Source organism: Cephus cinctus, unplaced genomic scaffold, assembly GCF_000341935.2.
Source record: "Cephus cinctus unplaced genomic scaffold, Ccin1 Ccin1_scaffold1184, whole genome shotgun sequence".
NCBI lineage: Eukaryota > Metazoa > Arthropoda > Insecta > Hymenoptera > Cephidae > Cephus > Cephus cinctus.
Genome location: NW_014333664.1, coordinates 429,120 through 447,121, shown reverse-complemented (window position 1 = coordinate 447,121; position 18,002 = coordinate 429,120).

Below are 18,002 nucleotides of genomic sequence, written 5' to 3'. Positions count from 1 at the left end.
CATTAAATTATTTTTTCAATTGAACCCCCCATTGTTACTCGCAGACTGCTGATTCTATCCAATTTTTTGTCGGGAGCTTTGCCGGAATTTTTTTGTGCTTTCCTATTAATTGGGAAATACTGAAATACGCAGAATATCGAGCACCTTGATGGTCCAGTGAGCATGGCGGTGAGGCGCGCGACGCGACAATTTTTCGATAGGTTTTTTCAGAATTTTTTTTAGTTTTTTGCACATGCTAAAAATTCCCCCCCCCCCCTCTCTCTCTCTCTCGCATACGCCTAACCACGAACCAACTTTTCATTTTCAAAAATACTTTTCTTTCTTTACTGAAAATCAATTTCACGGTTGCGGAGACTTGGAACACAAAATTCTATAGATCGCGAAACAAAAGTGCAATTCAGTCTTGAATAAAATTAATTGCATAACCCTCGTGAAAATTTCAGGAATTGTTCAAGGCCCTCACGCGTATCTATTTAGTGTTTTTAAAACGAGTTTAAGACACTATTATTTAAGGTTCAAATATGTATTAAGCGTGTCAATTCATCTGCATGGTATAGTATGGTTGGTCTGAAGCGGTCACAGGTTGTTCATGCTATCGTCTAATTCTACTGATACCGTGGCCTAAGTGGTAGCAAGTCGACGTGAATTTCCGAAATCGAGAATACATATTGTATACAAAAGTACAAGTAAAGTGTACGAAGGAATCGGTAGTGGAATGAAGGGTTACCAAAATAATCTTCTGCTAAAACTTCACAGACTTCCTCGCAGGAATATTTGTCGCATAAGGACCGTGGCGCAGAATACAGTACACAAATAATTAATAGAATTTGACTCGATCCCGAAATGGGCGCTTTTGCTCGCAAAGCTCTCACCTTACGCCGGCTGGCAATTAGGCGCTTTGTGAATCGAGGTGACATATTTTAATTACGATGTTAATTTGAATTTAAATCACTTTAAGTTCCTCGCGACGGCCGGAGGACTATCGTTCAACCATTTTGCCAGTCCCGTCATTTCGTCACCCTTAAGACCCACCCTAACCTACCCCAACCCAACCGTCAACCTGCCACCTGCTACGATGCCTAAGTTACTCAGCCTGAGTAGGTAAATCGTTGTTTACGTGTTTACGGACATTATCGAGTAGTGAGGCTTTAAAAGAGACAGAAACTGAAAAATTCCTTCGTCATAAAAAAAGAATGGATAATCATCCCTCGAGCCTTGTAAAATTTTAGTCTCTTAACTTTAATATCGCTCGACCTTAAAAAGTCCAAAATTCTCTTAAATTACAAAAAAAAGAATTTTACCCCTTTCATAAAATTTCATTTCACACAACTCATTCTATTTTGCTACTTGAAATTCTGTGTACAGTTTCCCTTACTACAACAAGAATCACGATTTGAACTTATTAATCTCTAAGCCGACTACGTAAGAATGGTTTAACATTATGATTATAACAATCGATAGATTGATCATTGTTCGAGTAGGATATTTTCAAACACGACATGTCCTTCCTTTTGTTCTCAAAGGGATCCTGCAAAGAGTGGCTATGAAGGGTAAGGAGGGCGAATCCTTTTCCGCGACATAACTAATTCGGAAAAGCTAATTAAAACTTGACTCGTACCCACCAAGCCTACCTTATCCCAGACTTCGTTTCTCCATCCAGCCACGAGGCTTCAAGGGTTATGAAATACGGTCAGAAGGTGGACGTAGCGAATCCTTCGAAGAAAGTAGCCCTTGCGCACTTTTCAGTACAGAAAATCCCACTGGCATCCACAGGATGTGAAATTTCATCGCGATTTCCTTTTTTTTCAACCGTGGAGTCCAGTCGAAAGCAGATAACCATGACTCCCCATCCCTGAAACCCATTCGGCGTATTTACTACGAAGTTGACAGTGATACCAAGGTGATACGACGAAGAAGGCATGTCTCGGCGGAAGAAATTGGGAAAATAAAAAATTTTTACATAACAATTTTTCAATTACAATTTGCACAATGAACATGCACGATATCATGGAACGGGGGTGCAGGACGATTTATGCTTTACAACAGTCCTTACTCTAGGACATGCATGACGCCACCTGTACCGCACTAAACTCTTCCTTGACGTACATACAGTCTCCTTATCTACCGTGTCTGTCTTTCGTCCGTCAATACGAATGTGATACTAGCCTTACGTAATTTGCACACCTTCCTAAGCTGTTCTACCTATTTGTCATGAATTTTTGAATTATCCACGTGGTATGGGATAGTCTCAATGATTATAGAAAATCATATTTACCCAATATACATAATCCCTTTTATTATTAACCCTAACGATATCCTTATTCACGTGACTTACCTGCATTAAATATATGTATATACACACCGAAGGAAAATCAACGAGCTCCTCTTATATCTATACGTGTTATCGAAATCGGAAGGGTGATAGTCATGGCATATCTGTCGATCTGTGGTATCGGCATAGCGAAGCGATTCATCAGTATCGTTAGCCGACTGTTCTCCCTCTACGAGTCACGAAATATTACAGCGACAGGTTCACGCGCAGACATTACCACGTATACATAGGGAGATTTCCACGATGGTTTGTAGCCCTAGAGTCGGTAGAATAACGCGTGTATCGCACTAGGGGTTCGTCTAGGTAGCTACACGGGAAGCGGCACATATATATGTATATACAGATGGATAAATACCGAAACGTCAGTAACTCACGATCAGCTAACCCCTCCTTGTCCCTCTAACGTTTTCTCTTTGAATCCCTCCCTCTTTCTCACTCTCGCGTACTCTCCCGCTCCTCCCATATATCCTATCCCTATCGCTCTCTCTTTCTCTCTCTCTCTCTCTTTCTCTCATCCAACTCCGGCGGCTCCTCTCCCGCTCCCGCGGCGGCTTTGTGCGCGACGGTAGGCATTGTGTATCCTGCAGGATGTACATCTAGATCAATAGCATTGGAAATTATCCAAACAAATTATCGATAGAGCGAAAAAAGCCCGGGCACGGCGACCGGGGCGCTACATCACCCATAGACGGCGAGCGAGCGTATTAAAAAATAAAAAATTGCCGTACATTTTTCAGGCATTAACGTGTGTGAGGGTGTACGTGCGATCGTGCGTACACGGGGGGTGAGCCGGTGGGAAGGGTTGTGGAGGTTGGCGGAGGTATTGGAGGTATACTGGAGGTGGAGGTTTTATAGCTTGTAGTGTTGGTACCAATGGCGAGAGTGTAGATGGTTCAACTGTAGAAACCGAAGGGGTAGTCGGCCGTAGGGGGTCGCGGTGTCTGCATCGTGGAAAGGGTACGTGCATGCATGTCTCCCGATTGGCCTGCTAAAGCCCCAGAAGCCAATTCACGTGGCGCTCCGCGTGTTTAGTGCAATTTTTCAAAATTAACTAATGTTTGACAGCCACGCCGCGAGACTGCGTTGTGCCCGCTGGGGATAACCAACGGAAAAACCGCCCTTCACTCGGCCGAAGGGGATGGTACCCATACCCCGTGAAATAACGTACCGTAGCATTAATCATGTTTAATTAATGGGAAAGCTTGAAAAAAAAATAAATAAAAGGACCATCGACTCTTTGTCCTTTGCCCGATCTTGATAACGATCCGACGATATCGATTGATCGGACGTCAAAATGACTTTTGAAAATTTATATCTAACAGCTCTGGGATCCTTATGTAGGATATTGAAGAGGGAAGGGATTGCATGAGAAAATTGCTTTAGTAACTTCATCTTGTACGGCAGGAACAGGTTTAATCGATAAGGGATGATTTTTATGATTTCCAAAAAACGACAATCAGACTGCACGTCATAGAAACGATTCGCCATAGCGATTTTCGCGTTGTCAAGCCGCGGGTCGTCTACGCGTTGGGTTCTCACTTTTCGTCGCGCTGCTGCTGGCCAGCGTAAAAATTACGTCGACTAGAGTTTATTTGTCCGGAAATGGCGGTGGACCCCATAGGGGTGGTGCTTGCATTCAGGTAGAGGTATGGGTCATACAGAGAGAGAGAAGGAGAGAAAGAGAGAGAGAGAGAGGGAGGGAGAATAAAAAAAATTGCAAAAGGTGGTACGATAGGTAGCTAGGTTGGCCAGAGGTGGAGGTGAGAGTAGGTAGGTACGTACCTACAGGCCGCTTGATGTATCACGTATTATTTGTGTGTTGCGTTCGTTTCGTTGCTGCTGCATTGCGCGCTTTTTTCGCGCCCACCGCCTATTATTTATTAGCACTAACGTGCAATTGTATTGATCTGCAATATACCGCCGCCCACTTGTATCCACCCAGCCACCCGGAGCTCCAAACTCCCTACGTACACACACAGCCCAACGCACTTTTTTTCCCCATCCATTTCGAGAATACGCCGGAAATTTTACAAATGTCCAAAATGCAAGTGCTCAAGAACGAGGCACTTGGCCCAACCCCATAACAAATTGCATACGCGCAGGTGCATTCAATTTTTCCACCTACCCCCCGGCCATATCTAAACCCCATATCAAAATCTAAAAATCATTCCTTAATCTCAAGTCAGAAATAAATTTAAGCCCTTTAACGAAACGTCCACGCTACGCCCATCGAATATTCCCGCTAGAAAATCTGTGCACGAAAGTGAAAACAAGGTCAAAGACCAGCCAGGTCATCGTCATCGAACTAAATTCTCCCGCTGCCCATGGTCAGGGCTATTATATCGTCATGATATAACGATATAACACAAAATCAACAGGGTAGCAGTAGGGAGGGGATATCCAGCGTGGCGAAATACAATAGCCACGGGTATTCGCGCATAGGACGCAGCGCCAATATAGTCGGCCGGCCGCGTAGCGTTGCGTTGCATTGCGTTGATGTAACTAAATGATTGGGTAAATGATTCCACAGCGTGCCGCGAGTAATTGAGTGGTGCCGCCGTGCGCGCGATGACTGCCGCTCGCAATGGCACAGCACACGTTGCATTTCCGCGAACGCACACGTGCTATCGCGCCATTCACCGAGCGTCACATATGAAGCTTTGGTGATCTCTGTTGCACCTGATGCATCGGATGCATTCTCTGGCCCGCGTATACGTCACTCTGTATTATTACCTACCACCTATGCGTCCAAGTTCCATCCACGTATTCATACGTACGAATAGGGCATATACCATATAGGAATCAGCACCCTCACCTACGTCAAATCCGACTAGCTGTGATTTCCAGTACATGCGTGGGACACGCTTTACGCTTTCGTTTTCGTGTGCGTGGCACGCGCGCCCCACGGCAATGACGAGTCATCCACGCTAGAACACCTCGTGCACTCTCGCCGATACTCACTCTGGGACCACCTATACGCACCCCTGCATTACCCATCTATGCTGCCTATGCACTGGATGCACTATAGTCCACTGTACTGATCTGTACTCTGTCGCTCTCCCTCACCTCCATTCAGCATGGCTTACACGAGAGAGCCGTGTATACGGATTCACTCTCGTCATGACTGCACGTTTGTTTGCGCGATGCGGTTGGGTGTTGGCAAATTTGCGTGGCCGCGGGGGATATGTTTTCGTTTCCAATGATTTATGTCACTAAATGGGTTTCACGGGACACGTCACGCCGAACGGTATTAATGACGCCGATAACGACAGTTTGTTTTCGTTTTCTAAGGCAGCTTCTTAGGAATGCTTCCTTGTCGTATATGTATATTTTTCTAGACCATTCTATACACTTTATTATCGATAGCTTCTCACTGTATTATGTACAACACAAGCAAAATTATTAAGTTTCATAAGTTTTCCTTCGATATACAATACTTTAATTGCACGTGCGCCCTGGTATCGCGAACAGGAATCAGGTAATCGTCGAATTCATTCCCAGTATCAAAATGGCAAATGGACTTATCTCGCCTAATTGGATAGGGTATCAGTTCTCTCGTAATAGCATACAAAATAATGGCATATTCGACATAGAATATAATTTCGTATTCGTTGTACATAATACAACGTGATACACAATAGTGATACGCTGTTGATAATAAAATATATGGAATGGACTAAAGTTCCTCTTACTTTTCCACCAATTTAATTATTCTTATGTATTATTTGAATTATAAACACCATATACAGGTCATATATAAATTACATATGGTTTTTATATGTTCAAAACCGTATATGATCCATATATAACTTTTCCACCTGGGGGGAGGTGTAATCGAAGAAATTTATCCTATTTCTCATTAGCAGAGAATTCTTGTTGTGACGATGATTAAGTTTAATTAATTCTTAGTAGAAGGAATTCATTTTGAAGAATGATTTGAAGATAATTGCAGGTGTTGGTTATCTTAATACTTATCCATGTTCGATTAATACCTTAGAGTTCCGTATGCTCTCCAGTTGCGCGGAAGCCATTAGGGATTGGAATTTAACATGAACGAGTTGGGATCGTGAGAATCCTGTGGCAGGATGCTGGATTCTCTTTGACTATTGGCGGAGTGTGTTATGCGTGTGGGAGAATACGTGTTTCGGCGAGTAGTTCAATTTATCTATGTCATCATCTGGCAGAAACACCGATACCCCACAACACCGCCGGCATCACTACCGGCTCATGACTAATGCAATGATTCGGTTATGCGCCACACTGCACTCGCTCGACTCCACTTCATTGGAATCATTAACAGTCATTGAAACTCCTAGCGCCATTAGGATTTTGGAATGCGAGCACGTGGAATATGGTATTTCGCGTTTCAGTTGAGCTTCTACAGTTTGTTATTAAATTTCTATGCATGTATGTCTTTTTTTATATACTCTACGTTTACTTCATTGAGATCATTGAAATCATTCGGATATCGGTACTAGACGTGGCTCGCGGGGGCAGCTCTCGAGCTAAATGAATTTTGAGTGCGAGAAGCGTTTCATCCGAGTGACAGTACCAACAAAAACAGAAATCGAATTCTCCCCGAAGCCCCATGGCAGAAGTGGGGTTTGTAATTTAAAAAACAATGGATGCTAAGGCACAATGAGGCCAAATGAGATGGGGGATGGATCGTCGGGGAGTGGGCTCCGGGTGGTACGGGGGTGAAATCCTACACTGGACAAGGGATAGAGTGGGAACGTTACTGGGTAGGTTGGTCTCTAGCGAAAAGTATAAACGATACGTGAATCTAATCAGGATGAATTCCTAAGATTTATCAAGGGATTGCTTGTAATTAAAAAATTTTAATTATTTACTGCACTAAACAATTGCTCCCTCGTATAATGACGTGAAAGAGGAATAAAATTTATTCTTGATATCGGTTTTGACATTATTATTATTTCAAGAATCTCCTTTCAAAAATGTTACGTGTTACGTGAATTTTTGTAAGAAAATTTTTTATCAAATTTTTATTATAAATTTCTACGACCTACTTCGTACCGTCATTGGATTAGGTATCATCGCGAATCTGGAGCAAGGAAAATCGAACGTAGCCACCTGACGGACATTCAATGATTCAGCGGTAACTTGCTGTTATGCAATTTAGCAAAGTGTTTTCGGTTACCTCCTGCTTCAGACACTCGAAATTAGTTTCCATAGGAGATAGTACGTACGAGTGTGTTCGTATTCGTCACTAGCAGCTCCTATCGATTGTTGGTCTAATTGTGTTACTGTGAATGTCCGATTCACCGAGCGGACCCCAACGGAAGCTAGAGAGGGAGATCCGAAATTTGGCTCCCGTTCTCCGACGAATGAAAAGGGGTGGTTTGCATATTTTTTAACGTTGACGAAACAGCCTGAAAAATAATCCAAGTCTCATCGCGATAATTTGGCTATCGAGATAATAAGTCACTTGACTTGCCCCTTTACCCATAGACAATTTCTTTACCCAGTCGTTATAAGGAAAACAGCCGTACCCATATATTCCAATTAATTATCACATTAAATTGACATATCCTTTCACCTACTCTACATAATTTTCACATAATAAACTGTCGCGCGAAAGGAACTGACGTTCGTAACGTAATGCACTATGCAGTATGGGGAACCGTCGCCGTTCTAGAGAGGAGTCAAATAACGCAACAGAAGTCGGCCGTTTTAATTAATAATGGCCGAGCTAACGTGGAGTCGGTTAATTGCGCTTTATTTTATATTAAATTTCAAACGCGCCAAAGCGAGAGTTTCTGCATCTCGTTCGCGCGGTTATTATTGTCCATTTGCATAATAAATTAAGGCCTCCATTCATTAAAGGGCCCAGAATTGTATGATGCAAATGCGAAAGGACAGTTCGGTGTCTGGCATATTAATTTGCCCACCCTGTATTACCCTGTGCTTTCCCATCTATAATAATAAACTTACTATGACGATTATCTTTGGAGCGTCGATCGATCATCTTGACGTATGCATTGGCAATAGATTATTAAATCTCTGCGTCCAACGTCTCCAGCTTCATTTGACATATGCGTATATATACTTCATGCCATATATATATATATACACGCTTATTCAAGATCCCTGCACCACCTGAAGTTGGTTACGTCAATTTGATTTATATTAATTCCCATGGTAAAAACCTACGTGAACCTGTCACAAGAGTGAAAATTTAATTATTTTTTTTACGATTAATAAAGATCTTGATATGCAATTGTTTGTAGTAACTATTATTTTGTTCGTTGTAGCACCAACAAAAAGTTCCAGGACGGTAGAACCATCTTCAGTTGTCTTGAATAACCATATAAACTATCTGCCTATACCTACTTCAGTATAAAGTCAAGAAATTATTTCCATCTGGATCGTCAGCTCGCTTGCTCGATCGATCGAAGTATATATGTTTATTCATTAGAGCATAATCGAACGATAGGGATACCGTAATTAAGTGGGTGGAATTTCCATTTCCTCGATGGAAACGTGCCACTCGCTACTTCGAGAGAACCTAGCCATCTTTTTTTTTAACACAATTCTTTCCTTCCTTTTCTTAAAAGTTTGACCACGAGTATTCAATAAATACAGATACCTTGCGACATAATCGATTTATCCCTGGCAAATGGTTTGTCGATTCAATATTTATTATTCGGTTAAACAGCCTGTGAGAGCAACAAATTTTTGTTGCGTTCTAGATGTTGTAAATGCCTAATAAAATTTATTCGCAAATCATCTGATTTTCGAATCATATATTTACTAAGTATTTAACTGATAATACTTGACGTACCACTAAGTATATCGCGAGGTTAAACCACGGCTATATCCAGGTTCTGCGACTGGCGCCGACTAGGGGGCTCAAATGACTCACGCAAAAGTAAATTATACATCGAAAGGGTTTAATATAATGAAGTGCTCCATATGCATGAGAGGCCAGTCTGACGCTTTGTGCACTGCCTCGAATTTCGCGTTTCTCCATGTGGCGCGAGTGTGTGTATCGCCCGTTCCACCCTTTGCCCAACCGGCGCTTCGATTCACCCTAAATTACTTGGACCCCCGTCAAGTCGCGATAGCACCTAAGCGTGAAAATGACTGCTTTACCCGGAAGTGTCAAATAAAAGAAAGCAAGACAAGAGGGGTGATGAAATTAAAAAAAAGGATAAAAATAACATAAAGAATCAACGCACGAGCTTTGATCAAATTCAATAAGTTCGTTCGTACCAATAATAAATATCCAAAAATAATTTTTTTTCAAACACTGATAACATCTAAATTTCACAATTATACTATCAATTAGTCATTAACGAAAATGGATCAACAGTTCAAAAATAAATATATTCATAGTCACATAACCGTTAGCTGAACTGAACTTTGAACGCGTGTACGCGGATACAGCGACGCGTAAATTAGAAAAGGCGCAGATTCCAGTGGTTCCTGGGCTTAGTGGCGTTACCAGGCCCGACAGCCCACAGGATGAAGGGTAGTCGCCGAGTAGACGAGAAGGGTTTGGGGGTATGAGAAAACTGTAGGATGAAACGTAGTAGTGGCAAAGGAGGGTGGAGGGTCGTCGACTGAGAAAGCGGGGTGGAAAAGCAGAATGCAGGGCGCACAGTGCGCCGTTGGCGGTTGCGAGCGCGACTACGGGACAGTAGTACAGGGGGTAGCTTAGTTGCAGGGAACCAGCGGAAAGCATCAAAAGCAATGTTTGGTGGCGCTATAATGAAATGAATTTATGCAGAGCCGTAATGCTTGAATATTTAGCAACCCTCTTCTGGTTCTGTTCCGCCTGGTCGTCACCCTCCTGGCCGCACCATCTCCTATAGCCGGTTCACGCTAAATTCCTCCGGCCACAGTATACGTACAAGTGTACGATTCGAAAAGAAGATACGTTACTGTTTCCATAGATAAGAACACAAATATATATATATACATACACGAGTTTTACAAGATGGTAAAATTACGAGCCACATTTTTTCACAACGTCCTCCACTCGTCGAGACACTTACCAAGCGCTATATTTGCCCAAAGTGTCATTGTCTCATTGTTCCACGAGAGCGATTCGGCCGAGGATAAACGAAGAGACCCGAACTATCCCCGAAGTTTGGCATTATCGCCAGGACTAAAGTTCGCGGCAGAATGTCGCGCAATTTTCCGAGCTCATATATCTGCCTGTGGATGATGCCAACTATTTCCAAGGATTCGCTTGCAATTTATGCGCTTCGCGATGATTTCGCGTCGGTCCACCATGGTACCTATACATACAGCATATACCATGGGAGCGATTTAATAGGAGTTACGACGTAATTGAAAAGGTGTTTGCGAGTATAACGTGAAAGTTTAAACTTTCGCTGTTTATTGCCAATGACTTTTCATTTCGGATAATGACAATTGTATCAGTGTTATTAATGATAATGACGCCAGCGGTATCTATAGATTGCTCCCGTGGTCCCTATAGGAGACAGGTGCATATCTTCGTACGTACGTATAACGACGGGCATGGTAAAACGACAGTGGCAAAATGTATATCGACAGTGTTTATATATAAGGCACTCGTTATACGTCGGTCAACGTCGTCGTAAAACTAACCAACTATAACCGCGAATGCCGAGTAATCGCGCACGCGGATAAATATGCAATTAATAGCGATTGTTGGTGATTTTAATGAAATTTACGGTGCGCATTAATATCCCAAGCGTTAGCGGGGCTAATAGGCTGAAAATAATTGGAGCAATAAATAAGTCATTATCGAAACTTCCACGAGGATTATTTAATCAATGAAGGAGAGCCTTCCTTCCGATCATTCAAATTTCCATATAATCGCCCGTGGGGACCATCGAAGCCCCCCTTTGCGTATATATATATATTAATATCGCTGATACACACGAGATGCCGAAATATTTTAATCATGCCTAATTGCCGAGTAATAATGGACGAGTTTCGGATAACCCATATCTGCACACCAATCCGTCCTCAATACTTTCCCACGCGTCTTGCTAAGAAATTTATTAAATGAAAATAATTATTCAATAATTCCATTGGATATTCACAGTATAGATTTTCATCGTAACACGTGTATTGTCATTCCGCGAATATATCCTGCATATATAAAATTCTCATTATGTATATGTATACATATATACCTTCTGCATTTTCAGTAGATAACATTTGTCAGCCAGTGTTTCCCTGTATTTCTCAGCTAGTCACTCTCTTCCTGTTACACGGTACTATCTGAACTCTGAAGTAAGGGAGTAATTCAGCGAGAGCTTTAAAAGCTCTCGCAGCGTATAACCAGACGCTACGGTTTCGCGAAGCGGCACAAACCACAAATCTTCCAGCGATAACATAAGCTTTCTTACGGGAGCGGACGGCCACATCCTTCCTTAATAATTTCCCACGAAATTATCAGCTAATAACAGACGACGCGTTCCGCGCATAATATTTCTATATTTCAGCTGACATAAGTTTATAATCAACACGTCCAGTGGATCCAATTTTGAAATACCGTTTAATAGGGTTCACCCGGTACCGCCTACCTCTTTTGAATATTACTATCGCTAAGCGCGCAAGAGCATGCAACTTTATCTTGAAAAACAGTTGTACGCGCATTTTGGCACAATACATTATTTCTGTTTTGTATCACGAAAATGACCAAATATCTGGCACTGTGGAAGAGTCAAGTTTTAGTGACGCGAGTATCGTGTGTTGGAGCTTCAAAAAAAAAATAGAGGAGGCAGCTGGTTCGATTGTTGGAATCGTAGCGAGCTCGTAATGAAAGGTGAACGGAATTGGACCCCCTGGATCCAGAGAGCCGGAGCGCCGAGTGAATATAATTAGAGGATTGGTGGTGGATAGAGGGAGGGGCGGGAGAGGGGGGAGGCCGAGGGGTAGAGGGATGTCAGAGGGCACGAGGGGGATGACGTAATCAAAGGGTGGACATGGCTATGGAAGCCAGTGAGGAAGGACCAGCCATTCGGGGGAGTAAAGCTAGCCACCCGGTGTGGGGTGCTCGGTGGTTAGGGGGAGGACAAGGGGGGAGGTGGGTACTCCGACGGAAGAGAGAGGAGATGCTGAGGATCGTTGGGAGAAAGAGGAGAGTGGATTAGGGTAGGCGAAAGGGGCGGGGTGTGAGGGAGGGCTGCAAATTATCATTCGCACTGGCTGCGAGGGGTCACAGAACCGAACTGGACCGGGAACAACTTGATACCGATGTCCAACTGGCAGAACCAGGGCCTGTAGTTTTGTCATTAGCCGATAGCGTCTGCCGATAGACGAGCGACGTGGGATTATTGGCTAGGATTGCTAACGGACGCCACTTGGATGCAAATGCTTTGAAATGCTTTGCGCTTTACACGAGAAATTCCATTCTCCCTTTTACCATGGGTTCACGCACCGCTCATTTCAATTTGTCGTTTTTTTTTATTTTTTATTTTTTACCCAGTGGTTAAGGGATGAACCATGAAATTCCAGTGCGGATTTCGTTGGCCAAAGGACTTTTTTTTTTAATTAGAAAACTTGGGGTATACTCCAGTGCGTATTAATGAAGAGTCGAGAACGACACAGCCCTTGCTGATTATTGTCGAGGCAGGGCATTGAGGGTGGTAAGGATGATGGTAGCTGGTAGAGGGAATGCATGTAGGAGGATAGGGATGTCTGTCTCTGAAGGTAAATATGAAAAACGATATTTTTCGAATCATTCGTTACGGGGGTAGTCGTATATTATTTACTCTGGCTCTCGTATATCTTGGTGCTGCTGCAGCCCTCTTTCGCTCCTCGGCCATTTTTCGACATTTCTTTTTGTACTTTTCGCTCAGCGGCGCTCTTCTGTCTGTAGGGTCAACAAGGTTAAAGTATCGAGCGTGATAACTGATTGGACATCTATAATAATTTTCGTCGGTCCACGAAACCCGGTAGGAACGGTCAATAAGTTATCGTGGAAATAAGCAAAATTTTTTTTTTTTTTTTATTATTTTCATCCCCTCTTCTGCATGTTCTAACGGCTCGAAAACTCTACAAAGTGGGTGCGTCGCTGTCGGACGGAAAGTAGAGAGAAAAAAAAATGAACGATACTTTCAGCCAAAGCGAATTCGCCCCGGCAGCGAGAGGCGATCGACTCGTAGGATCTACGAATACTCGTGGGAGCAATTTCGAATGCTCCGGAAGACGGTAAAAATGCCATTAAAATTCCATTATGATCAACTCCTCGCTAGCCAAGCTATACACGAAGGAGAAATGGAAACGCCTCCGACCTGTATCCATCTGCCGGTAACGTAGGTAAGAACTCTTTCGCGTGGTTAAATATTCAGATATGAAATTTATGTGCATGGGTTTTCGACTTTATTTCACCGTGCCAATGAAACTTCTCTATGGGTGAATTTGGCGCCAATCTATATATCACATATAAAACCGATCTACACAAATAGCTACCATGAGCATTCCACCTTTCGTGCATTCGACATACGTCCAGAATCTCATCTATCAGTATACCAAATTATACCGAAGAGGGTATATATATAATCGAAGAAGCACTTTGCGGGTCTTACGAAAATACAGGAAACCAACGGAGCACTTGGTTGAGTATATATATGGTCGGCTAACGTTTCTGGATGGTATAAGAGACATCCAGCCACAGTACCAAGTAGGATTTCGAACCATTAACGTGTAACGTAGAATCGGCCGGGTCGAGTTGGACTTTGCATATTGATGGTCCCTTGCGTGATTGCGGGAATGAAAGGGTTGCGAGCAAATCGCTCGGTGGGAAGGATGATGTTGGCGTGGCGTTCAGTTCTGCAGGGTTGTCGACACTGTGAAGTAGGGTGTGCTAGAAGAGAGTATAGTACGTAGGTGTATACTGTACATACTATACATATATATATATATATATATATATGTCCACACAGTAAGAGGGGTTTATAAGAGACAAAGTCCACTGTTCTAACGCTATTGATTTTAGTGCTTAGCATAATGAGGATGCTGAAGATTGTACGAAGAGCATCAGTGCTGTTAGAACTCAACTGTAAATAAAATATCCCCCTATCCTGTTCCAATAGGATTTCGGAATTTTGTCACTGTCACGTGACGTTAAAGACTAATGATGTACAACTGTCGGCCATTAGAGTGTCGATAACCAGAAATAATTCATTACCCATCACACGTCAGTACCAGATACTAACTCATGAATAACAATGCTGATATTCTTTCTTTCTTGATTACTCAAGAAATTTAATGGTTGAAACACTGCTGCTGTTAATATACGAATTCTAATGCATTTTCTTAATCTCACACGGCTATAAATCCGAGAGCTAACCTACGTCACCTTCGGCCGACCATTCTTCGTTCATGCATCCGCATGCCAGGCAGACGCTAGCCAATTCTTATTTCACCGAGAACTGACGAGCCGGTATGACCTGGGAGTTGGGTTAGAGCAGCCTCGACTCCGTCAAAACGAAAACTGTGACGGAACCTATCGTAATAGATGGTAGCTTAGCGGATCCTGTAGATATTTGGGGGTCGCGTAAAATCAGCAAACGCAACTGGATGTACGAACGGGAGGGGATGGTTACGGAAATGCACGGCCGCTCAGGCTGCTGAGTAGAGATAGAGAGGATCGGAGTTAGTGTCAGGTAAATAGTGCCGAAAAATGGTAGCAACCGATCGAAAACGTAACAGACCAAACCGGAGCTGGTGCAGCTGATCCGTGAAGGCCGAGAACTGCATCCAGGGGAGATTCAGGTGGGCACTGCACTGTGGTACGACAGTGCACTTCCGAAAGACACGCAGAAAATCTATAAAATTTTCTGGATATTGCAAGAGCAACGAGAACTACACGAGGGAGAACTTACTATACCGTATAGGAAACAGATGTAAAAACTATCAACAAGCAGCCCGGGAGCGCGAGGCAGCTCGAGGCACCTCGATCGGCGTCCCAAGACAAACTGTTTTAACGATAGTGAAATTTGAGAACTAATCATTCCGATTGGTCGAGATCCTTATAGCCGGTAATTCTGATTCTTTCCCTCGAGTCGTCCCTTCAAATTAAATCGAGAGCGCTTTATAGGGAATCGGTATGCGACAAATCGAAAAGTAGAAAACCTCAAAGTTATTAAATCAAGAAATAATCATATATATTGGGTTGCGAGGTACTTGCAGACACTGGCATATACATATATGTATATGTACAGCAAAGTCTAGTTTTCTACTCGTGCATAATTATCATGTCTGCCAACGCATAACAGCAAAGAAGGAACAATGCCAATGCAACTAATACCTATGCACACGTTTATTTCTCATTGTCAAGAAATAGCATCGCGAGCGTTTAGATCGATCGTTGACCGAACGCTAAGTTCATCGCTGTAGGAAAAAAAAAAGAATTACGCAAAAAGCAGCAACGGCCGAGAAAAAAATCGTGCTCCGCGCTTTGAATCTAAAATTCAATTTATCGTATGACAGGAGTTATTCAATTTAAAAGTCCATTTTTCATTTTGGTTCTCTTCTCTCCCTCCCCTCTCTCCCACCGGTCCCACGGACACCCCTCGTCCACTCCCTTTCTCTATTTCTCCCATTCCAAATCGTGCATATCTATCTGAATTCGCGAGTATTAAATTGAAAGTACGTAAGCTGCACTCACATAGGCGTCAATGTGTATCGTGTATGGCCGTGTATGTTCGTATATTTCGGTTGGCAAAAAAAATTGTTTTTTTTTTTTCAAACGACCTCCTACCCTCAGTTGAACCTGATGGCAATCACTGCCATAATCTCGCGCGTAATAAGAAGTATTGCCAAAGAAAGGGCGCGAAATTAACCCTCTAGTAATTTGCATAAGTGGGTCGTCCCTACTGGCACTCGTTGTCTGATGGTTAAGTAACCCTAGGACTCTGTATAGGGCGACGATGGACCAGTGAGTCTCTGTAAAGGCAAAGAGGGTTACCAGACAGATAGCAAGATGACAGGGACCACTTTCTTACTGTATTAGAAATTATGGGAAGCCACACTTAAAATCAAGAGTCTTTCAGAAGATGAATGGTCAATGATTAAGAATCTCGTCAGGAATCACTTTAATTACTGCAAAGAGGAAAAGGGCAGGTAGCTGGTGAGAATATACATATAATGTTTTCCAAATTCTTTTGAAACTTTGTATACGTGTTTGTATATATGTATATTTTTCTAAAATATTTACAGGTATCGACTATAGGAACATCCCTTATGATTTTGTGCATTTTTTCAAAGCGGCATCGAAGGTTGTTGAATTTACGCAAGAGCGAAGGTTGTCTTGAATTTCGAGAGAGGTCAAATAATTCTGAAGCTACTCGAGTTCTCACCGAGTTACGTATATGCAAATAAACGTAATACGTTCCACGCAATAGTTTCTCGCGAGTCCAGGCAACGTTTGGCGCTCATGGGTTTTTTTTCTTGTTTTGGCGATGCACCCGCAAAAAAGCAGCGGATCCCGCATAGGTACGAGAAAACTAAGTCGAGGAAAGTTTATTTGCTATCGTCTTATCTATTACGTGCGACGACCGACTTTGATAATTTTTTGATAGTTTTCATTATTGCACATTATTATTGCATAATCGTTAATTTCTTGATGGTTGGTAGACTGTTTTTTTTTCAATTTTTGAAAAATTCTCTCGATCCTATTAATATACTGACAACGGGGCTGTTTAATATTCTTGATACGAACAAAAGTGACGTCATGTACGTAATGACAGGAAAGACAGTTTGCAAAAATTCTGGTCCGTTCGCTGTAACTCTGTAATATCTATTTCAGCAATAACGCCTCTGATTAAAATACAAGTCAAGCGCTATAATGAATTCAGGTTCGTCGAAATGAATGCGTTTTGCATTTTTGCACACGTCGCGTTAGCGATATAATGCCCTCGACGAGTATAAGGGCGGTGGGGGTACAAAGGGGTGTTGAATAAAAAAAAAAAGAATCAGGAATAGCACGGTGTGAGTTACACGAGCCGCTATTTTTTATCCCGTAAAATTTCGTCAAAATGAGAATTCCTGTTGAAAAATTGACGTATGTTGGGTACCGACGTACATACTCCCTATACCAGACACAATAGAGCCGACTGCGTAAAATACATGAAATTCATTTGGCATAGGGATTTATATTCAATTGTCGAAATATTAAAGCTTCTGTGAGCATTGTTTACCGTTTCTTAGAGCACGAATCAACTTACGGTTTCTGTGATACTAAGTTAGTACAGGAATATATATATACATATATTCAAGTTCCGATCAATGCAGCATAACGAAGTTGGCAATAACTTTATTCTAATAAGATGACCCGCACGCTCTCAGTACGACGTGCCGAGTAAAGGTAGTCTTGCTATAGTATAGTCGATGTCCAAGGGTAGTTGGGCCTGGTAGGAGTAGCACCGCAAGGGGGTGTCCGTTGCTTGTGTACGAGACCGTATATATACATATCGGTAAGTGAGAAGGGTACTGGACTCGGATGCTGGTAGAAGATCATTATGAGCTTGGGTTTCCATGGTTACGAACGCGGCGATCCCGAACCCCAAAGAGAGTCAGGGTAGCTAGTGGTGACTGAGTAGGTACTGAAGAGGGTGAGAAGGGTGAAACATTCTCTATACGAGATGGTCAGCCAAGTATCGCATTTGACTTTACAACCGATTCTATATTCCCCCCCCCCCCC